The sequence below is a fragment of the Serinus canaria genome, chromosome 1A (assembly GCF_022539315.1).
Source record: "Serinus canaria isolate serCan28SL12 chromosome 1A, serCan2020, whole genome shotgun sequence".
NCBI classification, from domain to species: domain Eukaryota; kingdom Metazoa; phylum Chordata; class Aves; order Passeriformes; family Fringillidae; genus Serinus; species Serinus canaria.
The window spans coordinates 31,893,294-31,908,236 of NC_066314.1; positions in this window are offsets into that span (position 1 = coordinate 31,893,294).

A 14,943-nucleotide genomic window follows, 5' to 3' on the forward strand; every position below is an offset into this window, starting at 1 on the left:
AGCTAATCCAGTTGTTAAATAGCTGCTGAATTAACAAATAAAACATTGTTTAGTAAAGCAAAATGTTCAGAATTCTTTCTTAGTTTCCACAAAATTGAATTTGTTTTTAGACTTCATTATCAGAACAGAAAAGCAAGAATCATTATGGAATTCTATAGGCTTTGTTTGGGATTCATCTCCTCTAACCTTGGCCAGCTCACATCAGCATTTACACCTGAGCTGGTTATGCAGTGTCTCTCTCTCTAGTGAGCAGCAAGAAACATGCATTCAGGGAATGCAGTTCATTGCAATTTATTTTATACATTTACACTTATATTTGAGTGAGTGAGTGATATCCTAATCAGTAAAAATCTAAAACTATATCAAAACTGTCTCTCACACAGACACAGAAGCCCTTCATATTAGAAAAACTAAGACCTAAAATCCAGGGTAAGTTTAGAGATGGGGGATTTATGATGGATTGAGTATCTTTAATTCACCTGCCATCAATGCATTTTGATAGACTCCTAATTGAAAGATCAGATCCTTTTTCACCATCAGATGCCTCCACTCCATGCAGGATAATGACCTGGCATTTAGTGACTGAGAAAGGGAATACAGGCTATGTGGAAAAGTCAGAATCCTTGGCACTACACAACATTTTGATAATTAAAACAAAAGCAATGTGGTACACAGGGAATTAATTTTTTAGAGCTGTTGACAGGTTGCAAAACACATTTGTAAACAGTGAGATCTCATTAAGGGCATGTATCCTTAAGGCCATGCTAGGGTCAGTTCTTGGTCTTTGCATTTTTATTAATGCTCTGGAAGAGATGAGAGAATCCTCACTGATCAAAGTGTGCATGTGACTCATGAAGAGGGTACACTGAAACAAATGAGCTGATAAGCTGCTGCAAGAAAATGGCATGTGCATCAATACAGATAATTGTAATTCAACAATATTCAGGAGTTACAGACATAATGAGATACTGTTGGGAACAGTAACTGAAATGATTGGGGCATCATGTCAGTCAAATGGAGATTAGCTCCTTGTGCAGTATAAAAAGGGTAAAACAGCAAAATAAAATGCCAATCATGTCATGAATTAGCAGAATACCAAAAAGTGTTGGAAAGGTTATGCAACCTGGGACTAACAAGCCTCCTTCTGAGATTCTGGGCCCCAGCACCCACAGCAGAAAAAGAAATAAATAGGGTCTCTCTGGTTCAGAGGTGAACCAGGAGAAAGATCAAAGGATCGGGGAAACTGCCATGGTGGAAAATTGAACTTCAGTCTGTTTATCTTAACAAAAAGGCTAAAGGGTCCCCTGATCACAGCTTCTAATTATCTCTAGGAGGAATAGAAATTCAATAATTGAGGGCTCTTCTGTCTCAAAACCACAATCACAACAAGATGAAGTGCCTGGAAGTTGAAAGCAGAGACATTCCAAAACAGAAATTGCATGTATTAGTACTACGAAAATTAATCACTCCAATAATTTAACAAAATAATGATAGCTTGTTTATACTACAAATATTTAAATTGGGATTTTCTAACTTTTTTAAAAGAGATGCTGTAGTTAAACTAAACCTAATTCTGGGAAGAACTGACCTGTGCTACACTGGAGGTCAGACTAAACTATCATCTCTGAATTTAGGATCTAGAACACCATTCTTCATTTAATTGCTGAATGAGGCCTCCGTGTCTTATTTGCAGTACATTATCCAAAACCTCATATGGTTACAAAATATTCTTTTTTCATGGAATTTCTTTTCCTATATTGTTAGGGTGTGGCATCAGCATTAACCTGTATAGTAGGCCAGTTGAAGATGGATAAATGGAATTGTGGGTATTTGGGGGAAAGAGCATGAATATGAGATTAAATTTGAAAGTACCTGTTAATTTGGATGCACAATTTGAAAGTTTGTACTTGATCTTTGAAAATATCTTTCACTTTTTAGCACTTCACACATTTAAAGCATAGCTCCTACCAGCATCAGTCATGGCTCTGAAATGTCAATACTCCCACAAACCAAACCCTAGCAATTCACATGGAAACTCAGAAATGAACATGACATAGTGACTACTTCTGTATGAAAACTTATTTCAAATTATTCCTGCAATAGAGAACTGTAGGAACTCTGTATCCAAACCCAGTTTGAGACAACATTCAAAGATTTAATTTCGAGATCAGTCTTTCCTATTCTGAAATCCCTTTCTATGATCTGTACAGACCATTTTGTTCCTGTAGTGTAGAAGACAGGGATAATAAATAGCAGTCCCCTTCACTACACAATCCTAGTTAATCCTTGGAATATACCCTGTCCCTGCAGTCAGTCTCATAAAGGTCCTATGAGAAAATGATGTAGAAAGAGATAGTGAAGGTACAGTATAATGCATATATATCCATCATGCCATAGAGACGTTTTCTGCAGTTCTGGTATTTCTTAGTTATCAAGAGTTTGAATTAGCAATCTTGGTGGTCTTTTCCTGTTTGTAACAGCCCAGTTTTTAAAACATCAGTTCCCTCGGTTCTTCTATTATTTTTCAAGCAGAAAATGTATCACTGTCATTTTATCAGCTGACTCCTCAATAGAGTAAAGATTTTTCAGACCCAGCAGAATTGTGCCATACAGGCTAGAGCAGGAATGAGCTCACACTGGGCAGCCAACATACTTCTCCATCCCCACATGCTTTCTCACTAGATTTCTTACACAACTGCCTAAGCAGAATGCTCTGATACCATAGATCACTCCCTCATGAACTGTAGCATGTCCATCTCTCACAACTCCTCTCTGGCCCAGACCTTCCCTGGTTTCACTCATGACTTCCTATCCATGCATGTGCATGGAGGTAGGGATATATTAGTGAGCTCTTGCTGGTGAAGAAAGAAAGGGAAGGATCTTCTTGGCATGTTTCTGCATGCAAGAATGGTCAACAAGGGGAAGTCCAAAGAAAACAGAGAGAGAAATCTGAAGAAACAGCTTCTCTGGACACCTGCTGATGCTTCTCTGCTACAAAGGCAGATCTAGGATCTGAATCAGAGACCAGCCACCAGAGCTTTGTATAAAAAAAAATTCCTTTGGCTGTTAGGCACATTGTGATGCAGTGAGTGCATGGAGCAGGCTGAAGGCAAGGCAGAGGTGGCAGAGGCCACCGGGTGGCAGTCACCCCTGTGAGGCTGCTGCAAGCCAGGCTTTGTGCAGCGTCCCGGAGCTGAGCAGCAAATGCTCCCCTAAACAAGCTGGGGCACCAGCTGTACTGGTGCGCATGGGCAGCACTGCAACAAGGTTGGGAACACCAGACCACCCCACCATGCTGGCTTCACTCTCCAGATACACATTCCTAACCTGACTACCTTACAGGGTATGTAATTCTTTTAATAGCACAGAGGTGCCTGGGCGAAGGAGATTTTCTCTAATATGCAGGGAGTATATTGTGCCTGACTAATTTATGGGTACTTATTGACAAAAGGCTTTATCTGTGTTTCTATCCATTCAATTACAAATCTCTGTAAATTTTGACTCATGGGGACCCATATAATAGTTTGATGAATGATTCTGTGTTTTCTGATAAGGCAATGAAATTTTTGATAGGATGTAGCAATTCATTTCTTCATAACTAATGGGTCACAGACAACACATTACAGAAATAACAGATTATTATACAGAAATCAACAGATTGTTGATCAGCAAATATATAAAGGTGAGCCAAAGCCTACATAAGCTAGCAGTTATGAACTAGACAGTGCCTTTGTAACAATATCAAATCCAACACAATGTGTAAAATTAAATGATAAACAAATCTCCAAGCAGTCTTGGTCCTAGATATTTATTGCCTGTGGTATCCATCTGAGACATCCTTTCCTCCTTCAGTGCCTTGTGTACACTGTGGTGCCACCCACTGTATGTAACACCTGGGCTCACAGACTGTGGGGCTGGAGTTGCTACAACTGCCTTGTCCTTCATTGTTACCTCACATGCTTGGTGATTTCCAAGACCCTTCAAGTGGACAGTATTGACTGGAGAGTTGGAGGGATGGCTTGAGTATGCATTGTTTGAAAGGGAGAGGCAATGTGTGTCAGGAGGGCAGATGCTTCTCCCCAGAAACATCCCCATGACCTTTCCTATCTAATGAATATGCCATTTGGGTCATTCCATGTTCAGTATTTATAGAAGCATGTATTTTACTTAATGACACTGTGAATATCAGTCATTATGAAAAGTTTTTTATTCTCTACATAGAAGCTCTCAAGGAGATAATGTTTCTTCATCTTATTTGCAGAAAGGTCAAAATTGTATTACAGAGGATCCTGCTTGCATTCTGTTTATATTTAATATGTATCTGGAGAAACCGAAAGTACACACCGTGGCTGACAGGCTAGATAGGATAGCAGATGTTGATACCTATAAACAAAACAAGCTCTCCATAATTATGCCCTAAAGCATCCAATTGTGCAAATCTCTTTTAAAATACTAATGTTGCCTAGTTTCCACCCAGTAGCCTAAGGAAGTGCTTCTACAGTTTATTAAGAACATGAGCAAAAAAAAAAGAAGCCATTTAGAACCTTTCAGTTTCTTGCTGCTGGAATATCTCCACAGAGAGTCTCCTTATAATCAGCATAACTATTTGAAATTTGTGCATAGCTTTCATCAGCAAAGGCTTTGTGTGACTTGTCATATATCAAAGATGTTTTCCATGGCAAGTGTTTGCCCCCTTTGCCATGGGTCAGCTCCCACTTGTATTCTGAATATAATGAAAGGTGGTGGGTTTAACACTTGAACAAGGCCAGAACTCCCAAAGCTTGGTGGTACCCAAAGGAAATAGGTAACATGCCTGATGTACAGGACAAGCTGTAAACTCTGCATTGCTGAGTTAGACACAGATAAACTCCACTGACCTATATTTCTCACACATTGGGTGCACACCTGCCTGCCTCCTTGCAGGATGTGCTGGCAGGTGCAGACACCGCAGCTGCTGAAGTCACCTGCCTCAAAGAAAGTACAGCCACAAAGAAAGTCACACGTGGCCATTTTATGCTGAAGGGTTCGTCAGTTTTGTCACCTTGGATTATAAGTGTATGGACACTCTGCTATGAAGAACAGCCAGCCCCACAGATGGCCTCAGAGCCAAATTAACTGCTTCTCTCTATTGTCTGTCACAGGGTAGTTCATGACATGTGTCAGCAAAGAGGGGATTTGGGAACGTGTTCTAGGATATCCTTACTAGTGCCAAATATGTGTCTGATGCCTTGTGCAGGGGATACCTGTCCTGGAGGTCATAACATCAAATAGTCCAGTGACACAGGGTCGTTCCAAGAAAGTCCCTGGCCACTCCTGCTGGAAGGGTTATAATTTGCAGGCAGTCTGGGCTGAGGCTGAATTTGGGAAGAACCTGTCTGATTCCATGCTCAGGAAATAGTAAATCTGTATACTGCTCATTTTCAGGGTGGTCTGTCGAGAGCTACAGACAACTTGATAGGGTCTTACCTACTGTGGGGTCTTATATTGTCTCAGTTGGTGACCTTTATCACTGGCAAGACATTTAACAAGGTAAATCTTTCATCTGATCCATACATAGGCAGTCTTGCTTTTGAACATATTGACTTTTACTGCAAGAAAGACTTTCCCAAAATTTGGTAACTATGAACTACATTTGGAAGTAGAGATCATATGTTAACATAGGTGCCATCAGTGTAAGTGAGGACATGTGGTATAAGGGAGATGCTGGAAAATTGAGTTTTAAATCCCATTCACTACTTTATAATTACTTTTGCAATCTGCTTAGAATAGTACCAAGACATAATAAAGACTAATTTTAAGTAGAATAAATAAATAAGCAGTAAGATAACTATTTTGGGGAGTTCACTGTAAAACTGTAAAAAAGGGAATTGAATGCCTGTGATGGGGCTTCAGTATCTGATTAAGAAACCTATCAACAGTCATTAGGTCTCTGTCGTTCCTCTCAAGACTGGAAAATAAAACCATTTATTTACTTAGTGGCACAATGACTTCTTTTCTAATGATCTTTAATTGAGTCCTTTTTGACATTCTCTGATGGTTTTAGAGCACTAACTCTAGGTCTTTTCTCCGTGGACCAAAACAACTGATTCAGAGACAATCAGTCTGTATCCCTAGTTAGAGAGAGTATCTTTTTTCAATCTGAAAGCATTAATAGCCCTTATTTGCACTGAAATTCAACTGCCATATTGCTGTGCAGTTATTCAGATGGGGTCTTCTCTGCCTCAAATGAAGCATATTGTGATGCATACAACAACCAAGCTAATTCTATTACATCTTTGTACAGACATCATGTAAAACACAGCAGAACCAAAGATAAGAATTTACAATCGAACACAAACTATAGTCATTCAAAAGACTAAACATAATGTAACTCTAAGAAAAATATCTCTCCCTCTTTCTCTTTCCTTTTTCTCTCTTTTTTTCTGTTTCCCTCTTAGTACCTGGTGGATTTCTTTTTTACACAGAATGTGGCAGAAAATGATTTTATATTCAAAACTATCATCAAGTTGTACTCAGTATGCCAAACATTTCAAGTTTAACCAGCTGTATTCCTTTGGTAACTTCATGTGGACAAAAATTAGAAATAAACTCCTCTCTATTAATTTACTGTTACAACAAATATAAGAGGTGTTCATGAGATACTGTATTTGAAATTAAAATCTCTATAGAGTTCTCAAAAATTCATATTACTGAATACAAATATAACCAAACCATTAATCATAACAGAAATTTTCAAAGAATTTTTATATTGGTTGGATGAATTATTATGAAGAACTGTTACCTTGTAAATAAAGATTTTTAAATGTTCTAAAGTTAACTGTAAAATAAGGGAACAATCAGTTCCAGCAATGCGTGAAGGACACAGAGCTGACTCCATATTGCCATGCTTCTATCACCTTCAGGAAACTGCTGTTCCTGTTGCAGCAATGCTTAATGCTGCTGATTTCTCTTATGCAGGTCATAATGCCCTAGAATGCAGAACAGATATGCTGTTATTGGGATCAAGACACTGACTAGGAGAGGAGTTTTTCCCTCTTCTTTTGCTGAGCAATGGTTTAACATAGAGAAAAACAAGGTGTAAAATAGATGAGAATAAATTCCTGGTCACACTCATGATGTCTTAGGAGATTCAGTGCTAACACAGCCTCTTTCCCTCTGCTTTCTATCTTGGCTGCCTAGCTTGTAAATTTGCTATGCAATTTTCTTGGGTTTTGATAATTCAACTTCCTATGACAACAACTGAGCAGGTCTTTTACTAAATTTGCAGCTATACCATTCTCAGAAGTTCCAAGGACTTCCAAATCAGGAAGCACTGGAAAAATTCCCTAAATGTATCAGATTCATCTGAGTGTCCCTTGAAAGCATTGTTGGTCCTGTGTCTCCTCTCTAGACCATTTCCCTGTTGAGGCCCCAGTCTAGAGGCACTGACATTATGAACCTGACTGCATGTAATCTCATTCTCCTTAAATATTTGCTCAAGCCAGCAGAGGTTATGGATATTCCCACCAAGAATGTCACAGTCTCCAACCAAATAATCTCCCAGAAAATGTCAAATGTCCTTTATGAATTAGTGCAAGAACTGTTAATGTCTGCTATTTGAACACAGCAACCCCTATACACAGCTGAAATCAAATTCTGTAACCAATATTTATAAATCTGTATTCAAATGTGGGTATTTCAATATGTATCATGTTCATTACATCCACAAGCAAATCCTTTTCTTAACAACATACTACCCTACACAGTGAGCTGTCAACATGTCTATCTGAAAACTTTTTAGAATGGAGCAAATACATACAGGTGGATCAAATATGGACCATCAGAAACACAAAACAAGTATATCAAACATATGTTAAAGTTTGCAACATTGACACATAAACTCCTTTCAGTAGATTAGAAATCAGTGCACAAACACTCACTCATCCTGTTCTGTCCTGGTGGGTGCTACATGCTGGCTGTGTAAGTCATTGCCTGTAGAAAGGGAAATGGCTCTACTGGAATATCTGAGCTGTCTTCACCTGAGAGTGGTATGACCAGAGACTGCCCTTCCTCAAGTCCAATACTCTGGGTTGGATTTTACCTTCTCATGGCAGTAGGTGTTGGATTAGAATTTAACTCTGGAGCATACACAGAGCATTCTCAGAGGACCTAAACTGGACTCCAGCTTTAGGAAAACTGAAATCATTAATGTGTGGATACTTGCAATTTAACTCCTTCCTGAAGCCTGTAAAGATGCTCTCACTAAAATGTAGCAAAAAGTCCTCAAACTGCTAGAAATGTGGTAGCTGACTTCATTCAATCAGATCTTCTTGTCAATGAAACTTGAGTGACAAATCTCACAGCAGCACCTATGAGACACTTGAAGAAAAAGATCCTAGTACCTCTGGCCAGGACAAAAGATGCAGTGTTAAGAAATCACTACCTTCATCATGCCAGGACATTTAAACAGCTTCAACAGGAGAACAGATTTGTTCTTCTGTTAAGAGCATGCCCACCTGATGGACAGGCAGAGCTCCCATATTAAAAGAGAAACATTCTGTTCTGATTTAAATAGTTTCACTTAATCATTAGAGAACTGTGAGATTGAATAAATAGATGCCATTTGGAATATAAATAGTGGAGTCACTTTATTTGTTCCCTTGCGGCAGAGTACATCTGAAAGGATGATAAGCAAAGATAACATATCTTGAAATTCCATCCTAATAAGCAATAAATTCCCGTGCTGCAAGCAGGCTTTCTAAGTACAATTCACAGAATTTCTCAGTTCAGCACACAGCCAGATGCCTTGAAGGCCAAGTAAGCCATTTTAGAAGCAACGGTATATGGCAGGCCATAAATGGCCAGTAATGAGAGAATCACATGAATCTCTGAAAGTAAGAGTAAATTAATTTTAGAACAGTGGGAGTTCTGAAGCTAAAAACCATTTTTAATAGTCTTCTACTGTCGATCCAAAGACTAAAAAAGTTTGCCACATAAATAAAACCTTACAGTGGGATGAAAGAGCTAAACAGGAAAAATCATATGCTCAAAAATAAAAAGGTGGCTTCAAAATATAAAATCATACTACTTGCTACAGCTTTAATTGTCAGCTTCGTTTTTCAGTTCTCTCAACTCATTTCCTACTGGGATATATTCAGAAAGCCTGGGGCTTCCATTATTTCCATGTCTAGTAGGAAAAAAAAATACAAAAATTAGGAAGATAAAATAGCCACAAAGGATTTGATTGAGACTGCATACACAAGAAGGGCACAGCTGCATTTCCTTAGGTAATTCTGGTATAAATAGCTGAGTATAAATACTCACAATCACAAAAAAAAAAAAAGATGCATTTGTGTTTCAAAAAATTATCTTTCCTCTGTTGAAATTAGCTGCTTCTCAGCTATGAAGCAGTAAGTAACTGATTTTGTGTGTCTTCTTAAGACTTAGTTGGAAGTAACCTGGAATCTCTTAAAGTGCCTTCAGGTTGACAACTAACATGAAACACAAACAGAGCATGGAGGAGTGAAGATATCATGCTTAAGGAAGAAAAGAAGGTTCTTTTTTGATTAATCTCAGAGCATTTCATTCTGTTCTATCACAACAGATCAAAAAAAAAAAAAAAAAAAAGCCAACACCAAGATATCTAGCCTATAAACCTTTGAGCCTGAAGATCTTTCACACATACCTGTTCTGTCTACTGATAAATCCCCAGAGAGATCCCCAGTAAATGAACTGCAGCTCACATGAACTGTTCAGACAGGTCACTCACTGCTGCCCTTGTCCAGTGCCTTCCCTATCAACCATGTAACCGCCATTTAAATGAGGCCTATAGTCAAATATCACAGAAAATAGTTGGATCAAGGCCAACAGCAGAGCTATTTCTGCACCAGAGGGAACCAGAAACTACAGCACTAGAATTCCTCCATGAGAGATTATGTTACTTGCCTTCCAGAAATTATTTCTAAAGCATTTCAATGTCAAGTGATTATTAAATGGCACTGTAAACACCTCAATTAGCACTGCAGATTTTAGATAATCCTTTCTTCCCCATGACACAGAAACTTAGATGAGTCACACCAGAGTGAGAAGTGTTAATATAGTTTTGTTTTTAAATATAGCCCAAAATCCTGCTAGTATAACACTTGCAGTTTATAATACTATATAATACTGTATATTACTGTATTAATACTGCAGTTCTTCCTGTAAGAATAAATTATTTCCCTTTGAATCTGCTAGATGACAGTGACATAAAAATATGTCTTTAGGTTACTCAGAAAGAATGGGACGACGAGATACTATAATCCCATCTATCCACAATGAAAGCATATATACCATGAAAACATTGAAGATCTATGCAAAAGGCTAATGTAACAATTTTGGATTTATAAATGTTTAACACATTTATCTGTCTTAGACTTGTACAAGAGATTGTAAAAGATTGTGAAAACAATGGCTTTTAAAAGGGTGTATTAACCTATTGAAATAGTAAATGGGCCAAAAAGTCTTTATCTGGGTGGGAAGATCCAAAGAAATGGTAAAAGGAGCAGACTTTACTGCCTTCTTTTATGATATACCAACTTAGAAAAATTGTGGAGATGTGACAGCTCAGGGAACAAGAGGGAGCATGGTTAAGAATGGTTGGTTAGGCATGGCTTACATATAACCCATTTCAGTTGTTGGAAAGGTCTAAGCCAGTCCTGACACAGATATTAAAAAATGTGTAGGAGGTGAAACAGTTTAGGAAACAGCACCTAGGAGTCCTTTCTTTTGTGTCTCAGGAAGAGACACTGTTCTGAGAGACCTTATGCTTTGACAGAAACTAATGGAATAGTTAACAGTAAAGATATCTAAAAATGTCTTCAGATAGATATGTCTTGAATGTGAGAATGATATAGAACTAAGAATGGCAGTTGGTTTTGTCACTTCATTAAGCTGAAAAATTACTTTATTCTGATGCTCCTGCAGTGTATTACCTTCTCAGGAAGACTGTCCTCACCAAAACTATGAACTTAGGCCTTACAGAAGGCCACAGGTGGACACTGTCTTATTGATCCATCTGTACCAAAACACAAGAGCTTACTGCCTTTAATTTTTTACCACCATCAGAAGTTCCTTACCTTGCTGCCTCAAGCAAAATCCTGTTGAAGGGACAGTTCAGCCACTGTAATTAGTTTCAGGTAAAAATGAAATCAACCTGAGCCTTGTTCTGCCTGAAGGATGATGTCAGGGTGCACTCCTACAAACCAGAGTCTGTAGAAAGGAGCACTTCTATTAATCAAGCAGTAAAAAGCCCCAAAGACTGTTACCTCTCATGACAAGAGCACCTCTGCCAAAGGCTAGGAACTGGCACTGTGATCTGCAGTCTCGCCAGCTTCCCAGCTTCAATTGTCCACTGCAGACTTCGCATTTTCATTCAGCCTTGTATGGTGCAGCCTTAAGAGGAAATTCAGGCTTTTGTAGACAAATTGTAACAGTGGCTGCCTACAACACTGTGCAGGTGGCAGAAGAAACCCCTGCAAACTTCTTAATTAATGAGGGCAGGACCAACAGAGCGGTAACTGAAGCTCAATACTTTTCCGCAGGGATTCTGGCAACAACTGTCTTCATTCCATGTTTTAGTTAAATGTCTAATTGATGCTTTCTCTCATTCCTAACTCTGCTTTAAAACCTTGCTCAGATCTGCCTATGTCACATGTGGATCAATACAGCTTTTTAAAACTTCCCAGTGACATCTGCCTTTCTAACCCAATAGTCAACAAACAGGGACCAAGATAAGACAAGAAGTTCTACAAGATTTTTGTTGGGAAAAACAGAGACTTAACAGTAGTATATTGTAGGCAGTCATGAGTAGTAAAAACAAGGAAATTCTCCTTTTATCATAACATGTACAGAAAAAGAATACTTTACATAAGAAAAAACCCTTCCTTTCTCAGTTGCTTACTCAAACTACAGCAGAATGTATTTTGATTTAGGATTTCAGCACTCAGTCTTAATTTTGAAACTCCAGGTTAATTTTCATTTGTTGTAATGAATTCTTGAATAGAATAGACGCTTGTTGAAGGTACTTGATGCTTCTGTGTTCTTGTTTTTTTTTTCCTGTCTCTAAACTGTTATTGACAATGATGACAATTTTTTAAACTGTCTCCTAATTTATGATGAAAAGAACTTGTAAAGCTTAATTTATTGAGTAACTTTCATTCAAAGAAAACTTCAATTATTTTATATCAGCTAGGATCCCCAACAGCCCAAGAAGCTCAGTTTTGTACATTTTACAAGGGGTCAGTTGGAGCCCCATGAGACAAGATAATCTGCCAAAAGATCCTACAGCAAGCTGTCAGAGCTAAGAAGGAATCTAAGCTTCCTGATTTATCAGATCTGGGTTTAGGATTTTTCCAAGTCTCATTAGCCATGGCTGTTGGACTTTTCACCCTCTCCTATGCTGCAGGGCATGTCTGCTTCTTAATGCCATCTAGACACACAATGATCTTTTGTTTGACACAGGTTCGAGACATCACTGATCTTTTTGATCTCTCTTCCCTTCTTGTGACATAGCACTTGGCTTTTGGTCTTCTACAACAAATCAGAGATTTGTTACAGAGTGCTAGGAAGGAGTACTTGCTAGGCTTTGCAGGCCCCTACAGGCACTGTGCATGAAATTCAGGCATTTCCTAAATTTGGTATCTGCTGCATGTTTTTCAGGATTTCAGGGAATACCATGGTTAAGGTGCTCTTCTGATTTAAGGTTTCTGTAAGTTTTACACCTGTAATACCTAGACAAAGCTTCTACTCCAAGATCTTAATTCATGTGGGCATTTTGTTAAGTCCAGCCCCTCACATATATACACACTCCCCCCCCAGTACATTCTTTACATTATATTCTTGATTCCCAATTGCTTCTATGTGATTTAAGTTTGCATTAAAAGAAAACCATTTATTTGAGTCTGTCCTGAACTGGCTGGAAAATATAAACTTTTATAAAATTAGTATCTTTTTTTACACTATGTAGAGCTTTTTATATCATGTTTTGCCCATGAAATGAGCCAATGCAGCTTGCAAAATGTACAATGAGTTAGTAAGGGTAGGAAATATATGATAAAGATGCTATGCTCAAAAGTATCTGCTCTTCCTTCTCACACATTTTCAGTTCTGGATTTGGATTTCTTTCCAAATGATCAGGCATTGCCATCTACTACAGTTGTTCTAAGACTGACTGATATTGCCTGTTTACCTCACTTTGATTAGTATACCTTTCTTCTCTGCTATAAATAAGACTACATTATCATCAGTATTGTGAAAGACTGCTCAGCAATAATCACTGCTTCAAATCACATTCATTTTTTCATTTCTTACTGAAATGCACACAATCAAATGCAGACTTTTAAGACACTATTTTTGGGACAATCTATAATTCAAACTCTTCTTAGATTAATCCTTCTTGACCTTTTCAAGTCTCTTCAAGTCTCTTCTGTCAGAAGAAGAAATAAAACTGCTTCTGTGTGGGAAGGAGACCTTTCTAACTATCATCCAAAGTAGTGATGGTGTGCAATAGGCAGCCTGTGTTTCCAGATTATTAACATTTTTCAATCTTCTTTGCCCTTTGTAATTAATTTCTACTACCATCTTATTTCCCTTTGGTTATATGTTTATCAAACTTTCATTATCATATTCTGTTTTAAATTAAAGTTTTCATACAAACATTTTCCTTAAATTTTAGCAACTCAGCACACAGATGCAGTTACTGATGTAGTCTAGAAAATATACTGCAGTTAAAGCTGATAATAGTTTATTTTAATATTGACCATGACAGATATCATGTTGCTGATCTCCCCAAAGCTTGTGACTGCACCACTTAATTGTGCATTCATACAGATGCACTAAGCTAGAAAGGCAAGAGAAGCTCAGTCTTAATTTTGAAAGCATTTATGACGAGTACTTCTTCCCTACAATTATAAATCACTGTAGGCAAAGCAAAGTGGCCATGAAGCCTAACAGGAATAAGTGTATTGACCTGCAATTTTGCAACAGATTACCAGTAGTATTGACAACTGTTATTTGCATTATATGTAAGGTTTTAAGGGGTAGTTTCAATAAATAAAAACAGCTTAAAAGAAAGTGAGAGAAAAACTTTTTACCAGGGCTAGTAGCGACATGACAGAGAGCAGTGTTCATTGTGAGAGTGGTAAGACAGAGAAGTCGTGAATGTCCCATCCTTGGAAGTGACCCAGGCCTTTGAGCAGCTCTGGTCTGGCGGGAAGTAGCAGTATTGTTGCCTAGAGCAGGGGGGTTTGGAACTCAGTGATTTTGAAGGTCCCTTCCCACCCCAACCATTCTGTGATTGCTGCCACTGTGCCATCAAGCTAGACTCATGGTTCAGCAAGGGTACAAGCAATCGAATCAGAGTAAGGATCTGGCAGTAGGCTAACTCCAAGCCTGTTTCAGAAGGCATTCTAAGATTTCACTTGGAAACAAGCAGAGGTCCATTGAATTAACTTTAGGTCAGGGTCAGAGCAAGGTTTTATGTTCATAAGGGCAAAAAATTGATCAGGAAAAAATCCACTCAGACCCAGAAGAGGCTGCAAGGTAGTGCAGTGCATTACAATCTCTACTGTTCTAGACTCTTTCTCCTTTGGGTAGGTGAAGGGCATTATGCTTTTGGATACAATTAGCATCACGGTGTTTGCCTACAGGCTGTTAGAGTCTTTTCAGAAGCTGTGGCACCTAGCCTTAAGAAGAACTCGTGGATAGTCTTTCTATCTCTCTATGGAACGTGAGTAACTGGTCTATCCAAGCTTTGCCCATTATAATAAAATTCTCATAAGCTGACTGTGCTGCTCATCTATCACTTTACAACCTGGTTACCCGCCATCGCACAGTTGTGCAGGCAGCGCCCGGGGTCCGGCGGTCAGGAGCAGGTCATGGCCCCGGCGGCTCCGAGCCTCCCCGGCGGCCCGCGACCCAGCCCAG